The sequence below is a fragment of the Ambystoma mexicanum genome, chromosome 11 (genome assembly GCF_040938575.1).
Source record: "Ambystoma mexicanum isolate Mex_15411 chromosome 11, UKY_AmexF1_1, whole genome shotgun sequence".
NCBI lineage: Eukaryota > Metazoa > Chordata > Amphibia > Caudata > Ambystomatidae > Ambystoma > Ambystoma mexicanum.
The window spans coordinates 481,882,990-481,903,196 of record NC_090934.1 but is presented as its reverse complement, the minus strand read 5'-3'; positions in this window follow the sequence as shown (position 1 = coordinate 481,903,196).

The following is a 20,207-nucleotide window of genomic DNA, read 5'->3' as shown; positions in this document are numbered from 1 at the left end:
AGCATGCTCGGCTTTGCCAATTTCTATTGCAGGTTTATCCCGGAATTTTCACGCGTGGTACAACCCATTACTGCACTCTTGAGGAAAAATAAACGTTTTGAATGGTCTGAAGAAGCCGAGCAGGCCTTTCAGGATTTAAAAGCTAAGTTTACCTCCGCACCTATCCAGATCTCCCTTATGTCGTCGAGACTGACGCATCCAGCCTAGCCATGGGAGCTGTCCTGTCCCAAAGAGATCCCGAAACCAACCAACTGCATCCCGTAGCATTTTGGTCCAGAAAATTCTCGGCACCCGAGGTTAATTATGCAATCACGGACAAAGAACTGTTAGCCATTAAGTCCGCTTTTAAAGCCTGGCGGCATTATCTGCTTGGCGCTCGACATACCATCACAGTGATCACTGATCACCGGAATTTACAGTATTTGAAAACCGCCAAGGCTCAGTCATCACGGCAGCTCCGATGGGCTTTGTTTTTCACTGAATTTGATTTCGTGATTACCTATCGACATGGCTGCAAGAATGGCAAAGCAGACGCCTTATCCCGAATTGGAATGGGAGAATCTGATACAAACTCAGAACCAGTACCAATAATTCCCGAACAGAGGATTCTAGGCATGACTTCGTTACAGACGCTTGAAGACATTCAAGCCAGTGTGAAACAACTCCTGGACCCTACAACCTTACAGGAATGGATACAAAAGGGATCAGACTTTAACATAGATAATGGTTTACCTTATTTCCAAGGAAGCTTATTCCTGCCACCTAAGGAATTACACGAACTAGTTATTTCCGGTTATCATGATACATTAATAGAGGGACACCCCGGTATTGCCAAGACAGAGGAAAAGGTGAAACGACAATTTTGGTGGCCCTCTTGGCGAAAAGATGTTAAATCTTTTGTGATGTCCTGTGGTGTTTGCGCCCAAAATAAAAGTCAAAAGAAAAGACCAGCTGGTCTCCTTCAACCTCTAGACATACCGCCAGCACCCTGGCACACCCTATCAATGGATTTTATTACGGACCTGCCTCCTTGTTCGGGGTACAATACTATTCTGGTAATTGTGGATTTGTTTTCCAAAATGGCCCACTTTATTCCTTTGAAAGGTTTACCTTCAGCTTCTGTCCTAGCCAAAGAATTCCTCGAAAATATTGTTCGGCTACATGGATTCCCATCTATACTAATCTCTGACCGGGGAAGCCAATTAATTTCCCACTTCTGGCGCAAATGTTGTCAAATGGCGCAGATCGACGTAAGATTATCAACCAGTCACCACCCTCAGACCGATGGTCAGACCGAGAGGACAAATCAGACCCTTGAGCAGTACTTACGGTGTATTTTACAGCAATCTGAAAGCAACTGGAAAGACATTCTTTGGATAGCCGAATACGCATATAATAATTCGGTACACTCTGGAACTGGCCACAGTCCTTTTTATACTTTGTTTGGGCATCACCCTCGAACCTCAAACCTTGACTCACCTCAGAACCTCGGAATGCCTGCAGTAGAACATCTTCATTCTACAATTACCCAAGCCTTCAAAGAGGCAACTACGCATTTACAACAAGCCAAGAGAAAATACAAGGAGAATGCTGATCTACATCGGAGTGAAGCACCTCCGTATCAGATTGGGGATCAAGTGTGGTTAGCTACCAGACATTTACCACTCAAAGGGCCTCGAACTTTTAACCCAAAATATCTGGGACCTTATTCTATTACGGCAATAATTAACCTAGTGGCTGTTAAACTTGATTTACCAGCTAGTATGCGAATTCACCCTGTTTTTCATGTGTCACTTCTGAAACCAGTGGTACCCGGAACCCGACTACTCAAACCTCCAGAACCTATTCTAATAGATGGGGAGCCCGAATTCGAAGTGAAGAACATTTTAGACTCAAAACTGTTTAGGTCAAAACTGTTCTACCTAATTGATTGGAAGGGGTACGGACCTCAGGAGAGGTCGTGGGAACCCAGCGACCATGTGCATGCACCTCGATTAGTCAGGAAATTCCACGACTCTTCCCAGACAAACCAAAACCCCCGGAGGGAACAACCTTGGGAGGGGCCTTGGGGGGGAGTGCTGTCATGTTGCCCGCTCCCGGGGAGCCGGTTCAAGCCCTGCGTCCCCGAAAGCGGACATCCAGTCCCCAAGGAAGGACCCAGCAACCCCATATAGGGGCCCTCTGGACAGTGTCCTGGCGCCTATGGCGCCAGGCTCATAAAAGACATCAGCCCTGGCGCCATAGGCGCCAGGCTCATTATGGGAATGCTTGGGTGCACTTACCTGATGCAGACCATGCTGCAGGATCCCGGCCTCCTTGAGGCCTGAAAGGAACTACTTTACCTGTAGGACTAATTTACCATCCGGGCATGGTCGGGGAAGGATACATACCTGATTGGAGGAAGGATACATACCTGGAACTTCTTCCAAGGCTATTTAAACCCCACCCGAACAGCCACACGTGCTTCGCGTTGTTCTGCATCTAGCAGCTGGACGCTCACCGTGTCTGCTCCTGCATCCTGACTTCTGCCACGCCTGCCAGCATCCTGGATCACCTGCAAAGGAAGAGAAGAAGAGAACAGAACAAGGAAAAGTCCTTACCTGCTAAAGCCGCATCCCGGAGACATCTCGCCAACAATCCTGAAAAGGAAAACTTTTATTTAAAAGCTCATCGCGTCGATCGCTGCAGCGCCGCATTCCACTCACCTTTACAGGGCGCCTCCATGTTCAGCAGCGATCATCCGGATTCGCAGTCACGCCCAGCGCCTAGGGAGAAAAAGACCAGAACAAAAGGTGAGAGAGAGAAGGGAATAAGGAAAGCTAAATTTCCATGTTAAGACTTACCTGTTGATTCATTCCCTCTTCATTTCGGGTCCGCGCTGCATCCTGGCATTTCCGGACCCCGGCCCCTAAGGGGAAAAAGAGACATCAGCGTTAATGAGCGAATGAAAAGACATTACCAAAAAACGCTCATTAAAGACTTACCTGATTTCTACAAGGATTTCACCTCTCATCTCGGGTCGGTGCCTGTTCCCCGGCATTCCGTACCCCGGCCCCTATGGGGAAAAAGACACTAGCATTAGTACATTAATGCATGGACACAAGGGGAACCTCTTATCAAAAAACTTACCTGGAAGCCAAGCAAGTTTGGTTCTCACCAATCCGAAAATCCAGTGAAGTAACTGGATACCAACGCGCCCCTGCATCAGAAGCAGGATGGAGAGCTCGTCCTTCCAGACCCTAAGGTGAGACGCTACGAGGAATCACAGAAGGGTTTCGAGGAGGGTGAGAGGGGAAAGTGGGAGGCCGATTGCATTACCCCGCAGACAGTTAATCCCCTATTTTCGCCTACAGAAGGATACTTCTGCGAGCCAGACAAGCCAGATTTGGGGGCCCGGTCCAGTCCGTCTTCCGAACCCTGCGCATCACCTTAGAAGAGGTCACAGCAGCGCGAACCAGGCCAGCGCCTCCGTGGGAGTCAGGTGAGCGTAACACCCCATTTCAGCCACCACATCCATGTTTGACCCCTTCTTCTCCAGCAGACACGGGTATGGGGACAGATAAGGCCACGGCGACCGATGACGATATTGCAGCGGATGGCGAGTCTCCGCATCAGGATGCTCCACCTGGAGTGTCCCCACCAGACACCAGATGTCTACACGCCAGAGGCCTGTGGCTGCTGGAGGAGAAGGATCTCCAAATCAGCATCCTGGAGCTACGGGCAGTATTCTGGGCCCTCAAGTCATTACTTCTGTCTCTTAAAGGAAAGGTGGTGAGGATCTTCACAGAACATTCCACCACCATGTTCTACATCAGGAAACAGGAGGGCACTCAATCCCCAGTGCTCTTGAAGGAAACGCATGACTTGTGTCACTGGGCCATCGGACAGGGATGTCCTTCATCCCTCTTCACCTAGCGAGAGTCAAGAACACCATTGCAGACTCCCTCATCAGGGAATTGCGCTCCTGCCACGAGTGGGAACTTCAGCAGGAATGGTTGGACCACATCTTCGTCAATTGGGGCAGGCCCCAGATAGATCTATTTGTGATGGTGGCAAACTCCAAATGCAAGAGGTTTGCCAGCAGATTCCACCAACCGACTAGCCTGGGGGACGCGTTCTCCTTCCCATGGGAAGGGCTGTTTCTGTACGCGTTTCTGCCATTCCCTCTCCTGCTACGCGTCATCACCACACTCAGAGTTTGTCAATGCAGGATGATACTCATCGCCCTGGCGTAGCCGAGGCAGAGTTGGTACTCAGATCTTCTCAGCCTGTCCGCGTTGCCTCCGGTCAAGCTGCTGGTGGTTCCGGATCTTCTCACCAGAGAAGGAGGCGCAATCCTGCATCACGATCCAGGATCGCTGAACCTAAGGGCTCGACTCCTGCAGCCCTAGAGTTTGGAGGATACGAGTTGCAAGCAGACTGCAGTGAGGTCCTCGTCAAAGCCATGGTGTCGTCAACCTTGAAGTGCTATGGTCACAAGTGGAAGCGTTTCGATATGTGGTGCCGGTCACAGAAGATTACCCCTCTGAGAGTCACTGCCCACAGATCCTGCCATTCTTGTTATCCTTGGCCAAGGCCGGACTGGCTCACGCCTCCATCAAAGTACATCTGGCTGCTTTCTACCGCTACACCAGGTCACCGGGAAGATCTTCACTTTGGTCCCACCGACTCGTCAAGGAGTTTCTTAAAGGACTTTTCAGATCTTTCCGGCCCGTGAAGGCTCCTGCCCCAGCGTCGGAACTCAAAGTGGTTCTGACAAGGCTCATGGGGGGGGCCCATTTGAGCCTCTGCATCAGGCCTGCTCAGGTTTCTCTCGTGGAAAACGACTTTCCTTGTGACCTTCACCTCTGCCAGAAGGGTAGGTGAGATCCAGACGCTACCCTGCAAGCAGCCATACCTGACCTTCCACAAATCGAGAGTGGTGATGTGTACTCGCCCCTCCTTCATGCTAAAGGTTCTGTCAGAATTCCACCTCAACGAGCCTTTGGTTTTACCTGATTTTTTCCCGAAACCTTTGTTACTGGCGGTTAGGGCCTTGCACTCGCTGGACGTTGCTCGTGCCCTGAAGTTCTACGTGACATGCACAAAGAGTTTTCGGAAGACTTCACAGTTGTTTGTGAACTTTGGTCCTGTGAACCATGGGAAGGCATTGTCCAAGGCTTCAATCTCAAGATGCCTCTCCGTCTGCATCACACACTGTCATCGGTTGGCTAACTGAACGCTGCCCGATGGCCCAAGAGACAATTCCACCAGAGCGATCGCTGCGATGATGGCGTTCCTGTCTGGTGTGCCCCTGCTCAACATCTGCAGGTCTGCTACGTGGAGGTCCACGCACTTCTTCACAAAATTCTACTGCATCAACAGGGATTCCAGGCAGGAGTCCAGAGTCGGCCAAACAGTGCTATGCAACCTGTTTGCTTGAGGTGAGTCGGTTCCAGGGGTAAGTATAATTGCTTCTGTTGAGCCTTGCCATCTCCCGTGGTTGTGTAATGGTATACTGCTATGTATTCATTATTCATGAGCACGTGAATCCTTGCCAGACCCCATGCTGGAGAAGGTTTAAGTTACTTACCTATAAATATTGTTCTCCAGCACGGGTCTGGCATGGATTCACATGCGAACCCTCCCTCCGACCTCTATGCAACTCTTCTTGATCATACTGCCACTTTACATGCTTACCAAATATAAAGATGGCTGCCAGAGGAGTGGCTTAGAGAGGGGACTGTCATTGGATGGCGGTAGTATGACCCAGAGGACAGTAATTGATATATGATATTTTATTTATATCGTGCCCATACACAAGTGTTTCAGGGCGCGGCGAGGCAAGGGAGGGGAACAAGGGAGGACAATACAACGATCTTACTAGGCCCAGTGACATTGAGAATGCGCAAGAGCAGGGGAGACGGAAGGGGAAAAGTGCAAGGGGGAGGCGTGGAAAGTGCTGAACACGGGATCACAACAACAAGAAGTAGTGCGGCCAGCAGATGGCAAGTGCAAGAGTTAAGCGCAGACAGCGGGTGTTTAATAAGTGCAGGTAAGGGGACTGTGGGGTGTGCAGCTGGTTGGGCAGGGACCTAGGCTCGAATTCAGGTGGGTAGCCAGGTTCCCAGTGCAGTAACGGAGATCAGCAGGGGAGAGGAAGAGAGAAGGCAGAAGCAAAGAGGAAGGTCTTGAGGTGCTTCCAGAACTGAAAATGGTTCTCCTCAAGTTTCAGAGAGGCAGGGAGGTTGTTCCAGAGGGAGACCAAAGCCGAAGAAAGAGATCTACCACCAACTCGTTGCTTGGAGAAGTGACTAACCCTGGGGGAGTTTTTTTTAAAACCCTAATTGGTTTAAAGGAGAAAAACAGTTTATAAGTGAAAGTGAAACTGTTTTTTTTTCTTTACTGAGGATTTCCAGCCTGACAACAGGGAATATTCATGAGCATGTGAATCCATCCCGGACCCATGCTGGAGAACAATAGTTACAGGAAAGTAACTTAAACCTTCTCTGCCCTGTGGACTGAGATTGCATCCTGTTGCGTCCCGTTGGCCGTCTCTCTGACGTAAAAGATGCGTGGGTCATCCCACTCCTTAAAAAACCTACTCTTGATCCAGCCAACCCGTCTAACTATAGACCGATAACAACTGTACCTTTCTTACTAAAAATACTGGACAGAGCAGCCTATTTACAAATACAGGCCTACTTAGAATCAAACAATCTCCTAGGACTTAGGCAGTCAGGTTTCCGACCTAGACACGGTACGGAAACTGCATTAATAGATCTCACTACCCAGATCCAAATCCTGAAAGACAATGGTAAACTTGCACTCCTCTTATTGCTTGATCTGTCAGCAGCTTTTGACCTGGTCAACCATCAAACACTCTGTCACCACTTGAAAACTGCAGCACACTTCTCAGAAGCAGCCACAGCCTGGATCAGTTCCTCCTTGGCGAACAGAACCATGAGAGTCTTCTCTCCCACTGATTCTGCTGAACCTTCACCAGTACCCTGTGGAGTCCCGCAAGGCTCCTGCGTGTCCCTGACACTCTATAATATATTCACAAAGCCCCTCTTTGATATCCTTGACTATCTGGGTGTCACGTATACCAATTACGCGGACAACACCCAGATACTCATTCCTATCTCGGGGAACTATGAAACAGACAGCAAAACCCTTAATGAAATCTACTCAGTAATTCAAGCATGGATGGCACATCATGGACTCTGTCTCAATGACGAAAAAACCGAGTTGATCATCCTTGGCACTCACGCCAAACTCAAAAATCTCAACCCCGCATTTAAATCCTTCACCATAGATGGCAATCTCATTCCCGTGTCAAATAACACCAAAACCCTTGGGGTTTACATCGATGCCACCTTATCCTTCTCCAAACAAACTAATGCAGTAGCATCATCAGCCGCTTACACCTGTAAGCTGATCACTGCATGTAAGCCGTTCATCTCCTCACCCAATTGCATCACTCTTGCTAGAGCATTAGTCCTATCCAAGATAGACTATTGTAATGCCCTTTACTTAGGCACTAGCTACAAAAATATCAACAAACTGCAAGTAATTCAAAATAATGCCATCAGAGCTGCCCTCCACATCCCCAAAAAGATGCACATCTCGGAGACCAGACCCAAACTACGTTGGCTTCCTGTCAAGCACAGAATTTCCCTTAAAACTCTGGCCCTTACACATAAAGCCAGGGCCAACCTTGCACCAGCCTACCTCACCAACCAACTTACACCTCACACTTCTTCAAGACCACTTAGAGCAGCACAAGCTAACACTATGTCCATACCGAGATTTAAACTTCATAACTCGGGTGGTGCTAGCTTCCCTGTACAAGCCTCTAAATTATGGAACACAATACCTGCGCTTTTGCGAGCAGAACCTTCATTTAACCTATTTAAACATAACACGAAGTGTTGGCTTCACAACTTGGACTCTATGACACCCTAACCGCCTGATCCCAGCATGATCGACTGTCACTGGCACGCTTTTGTAGCTAATGTACTTATACTAGACTATGTATATATGCATTTGCATGACTAAGTTTGTACCCACCTGTAACTGCAATGTAACGTAACCCTTATTGACTGCTTTCTATTGCAACTGTAACCAGACCTAACTTATGCGCCCGTATGCCCCTGGGCCTGGCTGCGCTTTATAAATAAATAAATACAAAATACCTGTTTCGTATTTTGTAACCGCCTTTTTGTTGTACTCTGTGTTAAATCCATCCCGTAGGAAAGGATATGTTTTCTCTTCGCTATAATTCTGCAAGTCGTTCTATCATTTCCATACTTTTTAATCTATCATCAGTTGTTTGAATTTTTAATTTTCTTCTAGTTGCTCCAATTTCTTCTTGGCGTCTTGAATGGTCAGATTTTCCAGAAAGCGTTTTCCTAGCTCAGCTAATTGCTCTCCTTGGGTTTTACATTCTTTTTTTGCCGTATCAATCACTAAAATCAGCCAATACTGGCTGCACTTGTTTCTAACTCTGCTGAAATTGAGTTTGAATTTAGAGATGATACCAGCCTTCAGGTATTCCTTTAACTTAATTCAAACAACTGACGGTAGATAAAAAAGCATTGAAATTAAAGACGGACTTGTAGAACTATAGCGAAGAGAAAACATATCCTTTCCTACTGGATGGATTTTACACAGAGCAACAACAACAAGCCAGTTACAACAGACAGAACAGGTGCATCACGTTCTAGGGCACTTCAGCTTCATCCAGCGACAGTGACCAAGGGGCACAAGCTCCTCAGAGGAACCCCAGGGCAAGTAAATTGGCTCTCCCACAACAATAATTGTTTTCAGACAGTCAGGCAAAGGGGACTCAACAGGAGGCAATCTCAGTTCGCAGGGCAGAGAATGAGAACACGTCAGTGGTAGTCAAGCCAATGAACACCGATATAATCCAGAATTTCAATCTATCCACACACCCTCTGACCGCCATGGAAACTAGTCTCCTAGGGAAAGGATTATCCATTGTTCCAGCAGCCAAGGCCAATCAATTCAAGACCGAAATGGAATTCAAGAGATTCTTTAGGAACATCAGATTGAAATATTTCTTTGAGGTGTATCTACCTAAACAAAATACTTCTTTGAGGTGTATCTACCTAAACATCAGCCATCTTATTTGTATTTCTTTATTTGTATAGCGCGCCTGGCCCAAAGGCATTTGGGCCCATATCTTAAGTTACAGAGACAGGTGATACATGGTACATATTAACGCATGAAAAAACAAGGGCAATATACAAGGAGCAAAATATATGTTCAGTACAAGATATATAAAATCTAGGTGTAGAACATATATATATAGAATCTGGGTAAAGAACATATATACAATCATATACAGTCATAGTTGCAGAACAAGTACATATAGGTAGTATGTATGTAAATAATTACAATCAAGTAGTAGGCAGGATAAGGCATTACATAGTAAAGCCGCTATGTAGAAGAGTTGTCTAGAGCAGATAGCCACAGTTTGGCATTATTCTTGAAGGAATGCAAGGATGGGTCCGATCTGAGTGGGGCAGGCAAAGTGTTCCACAGTTTGGTAGCTAAAACAGGGAAAACACTTCTGCCCACTTTCTGCAGCTTAAACCTAGGAAGAGAAAGGTAATGGGCTTGGGCAGTTCTCTGAGGATGGGTAGATGTGAGGGGTGGAAATCGGATAGACAAATAGATGGGAGCCTGATTAGCAAGACACTTATGGGTGAGGGCAAGCGTTTTCAGGGAGATTCTCTGAGCTATCGAGAGCCAACGTAAGTTACGTCTGGTGTCGGAGATGTTCTGATTTCTTGGAATTTCCTATAGGGCTGCCCTGATAGTGTTATTCTGTGACCTGAAGTTTATTTAGGTTGCGTTGGCTAGTCCCTAGATAGAGCGCGTTGCAGTAATCAATCTTAGACATGATGAGTGTTCTGCCTAGGATGGTGCAATTAGCAGTAGAGAGAAAGATTTGGCATGCTGTAATAAGTTTGCACGTGTAGGCAGAGGCTGAGGTTACAGCATTAGTTTGTCGAGATAGAGACAGGGTGGAATCGAGGTAGATGCCTAGCGTTTTAGTATCGTTGGAAACCTTGATAATATTACCATCGCCATCGATGGTGAATGACTTGAACGCAGGATCTAGTTTATTGAGACGATAGTGTGAACCTAGGTTGAGAAGCTCTGTCTTATCATCATTTAGGCAAAGCTCATGTTGAGCCATCCAGGCCTGAATGACCAGATAGACATCATTCAGGGATTTAGTATCCGCTGCATGGTCGCTGATCATAGGGATGAGTATCTGGGTGTCATTGGCGTAATTCGTGTAGGTGACACCCAGATGGTCAAGAATATCAAATGACGGTTTTGTGAACACATTGTAAAGTGTTGGCAAAACACATGAGCCCTGCAGGATGCCACAGCGAACAGGGGAAGGCTCGGCGGTGATTGGAGGGGAGAAGACGCGCATAGATCTGTTATCAAGGAACAATCGAATACAGGGGTGGCAGAGTCTGAAAAGTTAGCAGCTGATTTGAAATGCTGACATAGGATTTGGTGGTTGACCAAGTCGAAGGCTGCTGATAAGTCAAGTAACAGTAGCAGAGCCAGTTTCCCTTTGTCTTTCAAATCCTCTATTTGCGTTTTCAAATCGATGAGGGCCGTTTCTGTCCCATGCGTAGGCCGGAAACCAGATTTCCTGAGACCAAGGAGTTTGTTAGATTCTAGGCACTCCTGGATCTGTAGGTAAGCAGCACGGTCCAGTATTTTAAGCAAGAATGGTACCGTAGTAATGGGCCTAAAGTTGGTAGGTGTGTTAGGGTCGAGGGTAGGCTTCTTGAGAAGGGGGATGACCCAAGCGTCTTTAAAGTTATCAGGGACGATGCCTGTGTTGAATGATGTAGTTATGAGGACCGTGATAAACAGGGCTAATTCATGTGCGGCCTCCTTGATAGTGGGAGCTGGGCATAATTCACCTTGGTAGTTGACCGAGACTAAGGTCCAGTGACCCTTGAGAATGTCACTGGTCTGAAGATGAAGTCAAACTTCAGCCCACCACATATACGATATCGGCAGAGTTCACCGTCTTTGAAAAAATACTGAGAAAAAAAGTGATGGAACACATCAACATAAATCATTTTTACTGTGACAACCTAACCAGAGACGAAAAGAACACGCTCAAAACCCTAGGTGCCAACACATCCATCACTATAAAACCGGTAGACAAGGGAGGTAGCATTGTGATCCAGAAAACCACGGATTATGAAACAGAATGTTTACGTCTCCTGGCTGATACCAGGACATACAAAAAATTGGGATCCAACCCCACGAGTAGACTACAAGAAGAAATAAGTAGTTTAACGCGATACGCCAAACAAGAAGGATGGATTTGCACAGATGAAAAATGTTTTCTCAACAAGACACATCCCAAAATATCGGCCTTTTACATACTTCCGAAAATGTATTAAAAACACATTTACCCGCCTGGTCGACCAATTGTATTAGCTTGTGATTCTCTACTAGAATCACTATATAGGGATTACTTTTGCAAACCATTTTTGGTACTGATATGACCTTGTATATTAAGGACACAACTGACTCCTTGACCATGCTACATACAACAAACTTAGCAGGGGGGAGCAGACTTGCAAGAGCCAGAGTCGGACGAGATGTGGAGTAGAGCTATGGTGTATCACAAAGAGGTGTTGAGGAATGCACGATCACAACAAATGCAATTGTATGTGATCCATAGAGCATACCTGGCCCGAACAAAATAGCTAAATTCAGTCAAGCAGCACCACAGTCATGCCCGAAGTGCAGGGAGATAAATGCAGACTTCGTACATATGTTCTGAGCATGCGCAGAGATAGGCAGATTTTGGGGAGCGGTAGCCCAAGCATTGGCAAAAGCATAGATTACCCTGAATGTTGGATCCCACTTGGCTTGCCTGTTGGGGGGGCTTTCCAAGGCCCAAACGAGCTAGACATGTGAGCAAGCTCAGGGACTTAGCATATATACTGGCGAAACGCAGAATAGCGATGCAATGGAAAGCACAAACGAGACCAGCAGTGAAGGTGTGGTGGAAGGACTTGTTAAAATGGGCTAATGCGGAGACAGTGGTATGGCAGGAGGTGATGGGAAGGAACATGAACAAGGGGAAGGAGGATTGGACGCTTGGAGACAATTAATAGCAGATCTGGCCACCTCTGAACAGGGTAAAAAAACAAAACGGAGTCACACGGATTAATACAACAATAAATCAATTAGTAATAGACTCTGGTAGGTGTGGGGGAGATGAGAGGCTCAGTCAGGTAAACAATTGAATCAGCATGTTTTATTAACTATGCAAAAAATCACAGTAGAATAAAAAATGTCTTTTCCATCCACACAATAACATCTTAAAATGTATATAAATGTAACTAATTATCAAAAATATTCTAGAAACAATCTAAAAACTACCTATGAGACACTGCTAAGTATAATTCATAACTCACTATATGTCTGGAGGAGTGTATAATAGTCAATGTAAGGTATAATCAAAAAGTGCTTAGTGCCTCTGAACAGGGTGCCAAGGACGTGGAGGAAACACTTGGCCAAGTGGATACCGAAGCCAGGAGGAGTGTGGATGAATAAAGAAGAGAGATGGAACATTAGGTGTGAAGTAGGCCGGGTGGGTGGAGGTGTTATAGGGGTGGGGAAGCAGTCTATACAATTTAATGTGAAATGTGTTGCTAATGATGAAGAAGTTTGTAAGTTGTTATAGTTATGTGAAAATAATACAAATTGTTTTTAGAAAAAACAAACATAGCAGGGCCCAGTATCTTGTCCACCCTTGATGTGGAGGCATTGTATACCTCGATACCCCAGATTGAGTGCCTAGAAGTATTACAGGGCTTTTTCGACAAAATATCAAATACCTCGAAAGTACCCACATACTTCATTCTCGAGTGCATTCGACTCGCCATGACTGAGAATTTCTTCCTTTTTGAAATGCAACTTTACAAACAGACCAAGGGTGTTAGTATGGGAGCGACTTTCATCCCAGATGTTGCAAACGTATACATGGCACAATACGAGACCAACTATATCTATGCCAAAACTAACACTTTCAAGCATTTCATCCAAGTATGATGCTGGTACAACAAAGATGTCCTCCTGATTTGGACTAGTCCTGCGGAACAACTGAAGCGGTTCTACACGTGGCTCAACAAATGTGACTCACACATCAAGTTCATCATTAATTGGGATCACTGCACAATTGATTTCATGGATCCCCACATATATTGATCTGTTCCGGACTTCAAAACAGAACTGTTTCGCAAAAAGACTAACCGCAACAGTCTACTACACTTTGAGTTACCGTCCCGTGGGTCTGAAGAATAATGTACCTTATGGACAATTTCTAAGAATCTGTAGGAATGCACGGACAAAGACAAATTCGAACAACATTCTGAAAGCGTCCAAAAAAGACTGATAGAAAAAGGGTACCTGAAAAAAAAACTGCGAGACACACCAGAAAGAGAGTGTACAACACACCAAGGGAAGTCTGTCTAACGCCCAAGGTGAAAGAACCCCTGCAGAAATTTGTGTGTTTACCACTTTCAGCCCCATAATAAATATGGTAAAGAGCACAGTCAAAAAATATTGGCATCTCATACAGAACACCGGGAACCTGTCGAAAAAACATTTTTTTGCTTTAAAAAGTAACCCGAATTTAAGAGAACATCTGGTTCAAAAGTACAAAGAACCAGTTATACAACAGTCCATAGAAAGGACTTGGGGGCTCCCTCCCATCCAAGATCACTACAAGTGCAGACAATGTGTGGCTTGTCTTTTCACACACACTAGACTTTCGTTTGACTATGGCAACATCCATTGCATCCTCAAAACCCAAGTCTCCCGGTGTACTTATATTGTCACTGATGCGATTTGGTTGTTTTCATGTATTAAAAGTTTTTAAGGATTGTGCTATTTTTGTATTTAATGATGCACTGTGCCATGTTGGCATTTTTATGATGTATACTTACCATTGAAGGTTAATAAAATTAGGGTTAAATGGGAGTGAAGGAATGTGGTAGTTCTAACCCAATTATTGTGGTTAGGTTTAGTAGTAACATATTGATTTATTTCTTTGTGCTTATTGTAATCCTTGACTGTGTGGTTTCCTAGGTTTACATGTACACCTTCTGTCTCCCGATGTACTTATATTGTCACTGATGCGATTTGGTTGTTTTCATGTATTAAAAGTTTTTAAGGATTGTGCTATTTTTGTATTTAATGATGCACTGTGCCATGTTGGCATTTTTATGATGTATATTTACCATTGAAGGTTAATAAAATTAATAATTGCATATCTGGTTCTATTTTCCTTGTGTAGTGTCTATAATGCCAAGCACTAATGTTTAGAGATATGTTAATTGGGTACTGTTTACCCTTATTCCCGCCTTCTAATTAGTGAGGCTGGATACGTGACACCGTGATACTATACTGTGGATCATTCTTTAGTTTATATTTTTTAGGTGTTCCTAAAGTTAGGGGGCGTTTTGATCCACAGTCTAATCCCCCCACCTCTTTTGTGTACCTTGCTATCCTCAAAACCCACATCACCTGTAACAGCAAGATGATTGTTTATATAATCGAGTGCCCGTGTAAATTACTCTATCTAGGCAAAACGATAAGACCAGTTAAACAATGTATTTCATAACACCGTTTGTATAAACGGCACCAAGTCCCAGACAAACCGCTTCTGCAACACTTCAGTCACAAGAAGCACACTGATGAAGACATTGAATAGTTTGTCCAACCGATGCTCACCCCCAACAGGAGAGGGGGTGATAAAGACAAACTGTTGGGGAGATTAGGACAGAGGTGGATATACCACCTTGACACTGTTAACAATGGCTTTAACGTTGCTGTTGGATGGAACAATCTAATTACCTAAGTGAATGGGGCTGTTAAAATTCCCCCCCAACCCGGTGGCTGGTCCGATATAAACAGACGCCCACAAATGGGCCGCCCATATGTTGCTAACGTAATAGATTTATGCACAATACTGATGGTAATGTAATCTGATGGCATTTGTAAGATTGGTGTACAAATTGCACAAATTATGTTAGTGTATCGGTATGCCACTCCCGCATTTGAGCATCACACAACCTCAATGGTGAATGTGAATTGTAACTTTACCTCGTTTTGAAGACTGTCATAAGCAATGTGCCTTTTACTTATTGTATGAATTGCATGAATGATTTTAGTGTATCTGTACACCACTTCTGCATTTGAGCTGCACACTACATCAATGGTGAATGTAAACTGTAACGCTACCCCATTTTGAAGACTGTCGGAAGCAATGCGCCATTCATAAGATTGTTACAAGAATTGCACAAATGAGGTTATGGTATTTGCAACTTTATCCCAATTTGGAGATTGCCATAAGCAATGCACCCACAAGGCCAGTGCATCGGCATGCAACTGTATTGTGTATCGGCACCGGATACACTGTCATACCCAAATAAGGATGTAGGTAGTTTGGCGGCCTGTTGTCCTCTTTTTCCGAGCCCCATTCCCTGGTGCGCACAGCACATTTATGAATCGTGCCAGACCACCCAATCGGGACTGTGTATTAAATTTTTAAGTATCTGACGACACGGCCAATTCAGATGGCCGTCCATTTGTTTCAGATGCCAGTGACTGTCCCGTAGTGTGTACGTTTCTATAAATATATATAGACTATAAGACGCACTGAGATCTCTCTTTGCTCCAGATGTGCTTCAACCATTAGATGGATACTCTAGCTAGCCACTACAAAATGGCTGCCATGGTTTTTCCTACATGGTTACCATAGTTACGGCATAAACACACTGCACAGCACTGTAAACCATTTTCACATTTTCACATTGGCAGTGCCGGCGACAGGTCATGTGCCAACAGGTGAACATTTATCCGATGAGATGGGGACATGCCTCATGATTCATTCACCAAGCACCATTGCCACCTTGGCTCTCGCACACATATATTTTGATGCCTGCAAACACTGATGCCAACTTGATGCATGCAACCATATGTAGACAACCTCGGCACGCGTCCGACCGCCCTCGGCCACCAGGGCACCTCCTATTGTCTCTGCCCCGGCAGCGAGTCGTGCATGCCATGTGTTATGCACTTCCATTACTACGCTAGCTGCCTGGGATCGTAAGGGCTGCCTGTATAGGAACCCCCAATTCACTCCACGGTGGGTCATGCATGCCTTCTACACACGTTCAGGTATTAAGATACCCTTGCACCCAGAAGGGTTTTACCACCACTAAGTCCTCATTAGGTACATTGTCTTCCCTTCTAGAGCTGGATCCTCTTTGATTGGGAACCCAGCTTGGATTTCTACAGACAACCAAGTTTACGCCTTAATCTACGGATGAAATTCTAAAGGTAACCATACTCATATTGGTTTGCCTCTAACAAAGCCACCATAGGAAGCTATAGGGATGACTAATTCCTCCCCCACTGTGTGTTACAGATTTGTTGCTCACCCTTCCTGAATCCACTTCTGATGTGCCTACTACATTCACAGAGCATGTTAAGTCCCTTCATTGGGCTTCTAAAATAAATCCATAGTCCATGAATTTATTGAAGTTCCGGATATTATACCTTGTGCACTCACAGCACATCCATCTCTCTCTTTATAGATCACTACCACATGATACCTCCTTACAATTCCCCATCCTGATGAAGGCCTGTTAGGGAGAATTCTCATTTATGGCTCATTTCCCTCACCTAGTGAGTCCCCCAGCAGCTTTGCTGGACTTCTGGAGTTTATTTCTTTCCACTTGGTAAGAGTGAGAGCTTTTACCCCACTCTTACCTGTGTTTTGCTATGTGTTTCTACTTGTTTTTGTGATTGTGGACTCTGAAGTAGACCACTTCAGTAGCCCCCTCCTTTTTGTGTGTCACACAGCACCTTCAGTGCCATGACACAGGGTTGTCTTTGAGACTTCCCTCGACTCCATTCCTGAGGTGACTACTGTCCCCCAGAAAAGGGTAAAGTTACCATTAACTTTACTTAGTCAATCTACCACAGATCCAGTACACCCCATCTTCCATGAAGTACTGGAAAGGGTTAACTCGTATCCCCTTTGTATCTGTACCTCCTAGAGCATTGTTTCGCTCTTTTAACATTTAGACTTGGCTGGTGGCAGTGGTATCTACCCTAACCTTTCTACCGGGATTATATTAGATAAACGTGGTACTGTTCTTGGCTATTATATTAGCCTCGGACATAAACTCGCTTGACCAAATCATCTTTCTCTTGGCTTCGGTTGGGTTTATTCGGCATTTCTTTTTGTTAAAGTCCTTCTTGTGTTTTACTTTGCGCGGCAAACTAGGTTCCCCTTCTTTGTTCACTGTCTTTTGGCAGGCTTCTGCCCAGGAGCCCTCCTCAAGGCGCCTGGGTGTCTAGGTGGGCTGAATGTGAGGGAGGGGTGTATTCACCCCCTGCACAGGGTATCCTAGGAAACCCAAGTCGCACTTTGTCATGATTGGCCAGGGTAGTTGTCTGGGCTGGACAACCCCGCTGCTGGGTGATTGACAGCCAGGCTGTGTGAATGGATTTTTCTCACATAAAAGGCAGGTCTCTTGGGCTAGAAGTCAGAGAGTCGCCACTGGAACTAAAAGGAACTGAAGAGAAGCGGAGAGAACGACGGCTGCTGCAACTACCCGTCCCGGTGAAGCCCTGCTGCAGTCCTGGGCTATCTGCTCTTCAACGACTCAGAGAAGATCCAGTCCGGAGTCTTCTTCCCTTGAGCTTGGTGGGGATAACCAGCTCATCTTCTATAGCCAGAGGATACTCTTCCGTGGTCGAAATCGCTTCACACTGCTGTAGTGGTCCAGATAGCCACTTGAAGAGGCTCTCCTGTTTTTAAGGAGCGCACCTTTTATTCCTTGTCACTGCTGCCGGCTTCATCCCTGTGTGGTGCAGACCCCCTTCAGACATCCTCCTTCACAACGAAGCTCCAGGAATCGTGGATCTGCGGGAAACCACCAGGAACAACTGCCAGGGCACTAGCTGCACCACTGGAACAAGGTACTGTGTTCTGTTGAGGAAACTGGGTGAATCCCTTTCTTCTTCATTTCCAAGGCTTGCCCTTGTCTTCCCTCTTTCTTATAAATTTTGCTTCCGAACATTGACAATATTGAAGTACTTTTGGCTACGTTGAATCGTGAACTGTCGGACCGTGTGATCTTCGGCAACTGGCCCCGGTGTCTTTCGACCCTGGCTCCGGCCCTTTGACTTTTGATCTCCTGTCTCTGAGTGTTTCTTGATTCTGCCTGCCTAACCAAAATATTGCCTGTGATTTTTGCCTCCCACTCCCTCTGGGTATCTCAGGTGCTAAGTGTGTTTTTGCCCAGGTAGCATTTCATGTCACGGATACGCGTTTGTTTAGTAGACCGAACTGTCAAAAAGTGATCGCAATCGTATTTGCGGTAACGTGTTTTGTTCATAACTCTGGTTCATTCAAACACAGGGTACTTACCTTGAGACTTATTGTACAAAATGAAGTGGTTAGTTGTAGTATATTTAACGTGTGGTTTTTATTGAAGTTTAATAGAAGTGTTGTGTTTATAACAAATGGTTTAAAAATAAATGTACTTTTATTTCGAGGGGATTGGGTCCTCCGACGTATTCCATATCTATGACAGTAATCACCACAGCAGTGCTGCTTCGGAAAATCTTTCGGCGTCTGCGTCCTGCGTCAATGATGTTGATACGCTGCCCTCGAGGACCTCCTCCGACGGCCGACGTCACTGGATGTTATAAGTAGGACGCATGATGCCCGTAGCCTCAGTTCCGTTTTTTCCACGAACGTGTTTGCTTCAGAGATCTCGGCGCGCCTCGACTCTTTGGAGTTTATGTTCTTTCAGTTCTTCGAACCTGTTCGTTTGTGAGGTTTAAGACCTTCAAGATGTCTACCTCTTCTTCCAACCCGCGTCCGGGCTTCAAGAAGTGTGGGGACTGCGGTTCCAAGATGTCGGTGACGGACTCGCACAACGCCTGCCTCTGGTGCCTCGGGGAGGCCCATGACACAGATGATTGTGTCGACTGCCAGTCGCTTACGTCCAAAGCCTTGCGGGAGCGCAAGAAGAAACTGTCGGTAAGGTGTCCAAGCCCTGGAAGTCGAGGTCCACAGGGATTTCAACCGATGATTCGAGGGGCGACTCTCCGCATCGTCGTCGGAAGTCCACTGGGTCATCGGTCCCGGAGTGGGTCCCGCCACTCCTCTGCCTCTTCGAGGCACTCCCAGAAGCGCCGTCATCAGTCGCCTTCACCGTCCTCATCCGAGGACTCCGCCCGTTGGCGAGTCGCTTATCCCACCAAGCATGCGACGCCAGAGGAATGGGCTTCCTTCGGTAAGAAAATGCTAGTGATTGTCGAATCGCAGGGCACTGGTCCGTCCGCGCCTTCGAGTGGGGTCCTCGTGATCGGACTAGAGACACCGCTCGTACGCCTTTGGGCTCAGGTGGTCGGCACGATTCGCCGGAGCGGTCCCGCTCGGACAAGGGGAACCGTTCTAGTCATGCCTGTTCCAGGTCCCGGTCCTCGACTTGCTCGAGACCGTGTGAGCCTGTGATGTCTTCGAGGAAGACGTCGACGCCTGTGGCGCAGAGGTCGTCGAGGGACTCTCTCGAGGCTTCGCCTCCGAGGAAGTCGTCGACGCCATCGGCGCCCAGGATGTTGAGGGACGCGCTCGTGGCTCCTCCCTCGAGGCCTTTGTCGACGCCGTCGATGCTGTCGGCGCCGCATTCAGCGTTGACGCCGATTCACTCGACGCCTTTCGAGGCTGTTTCGACGGGGGTACACCGGGGCACGGTGGAACCCCCTAGAAAGGCTCTGGCCAAGGTCAAGCATGGCTTTGTTCCCCATTCTGTGCCCACTTTCCGCCATCTTGAGTACATTTTGGAGGTGGATGAGGGCTCTGATGATGGCATGGTTTCTGATACGGTGCCAGATGAGATTCTCTCAGGCCATAGCCAGATTGAGGACCTGCGTCAGTCCCTGCACGACGCCAGTGGTCTGGACACCTCTCCAGAGGTGGAGTTTTGTAGGCCTGAGCCTGGCACCCATGCCGACTCCTCGTACCGGCGCCTTATGTCTAGGTTATCCGAGTACTTGGGGTGGTCTGCTCCCCCAGGGGATTTTCTTCAGGATGATCTCACGGATATCCTCGACCA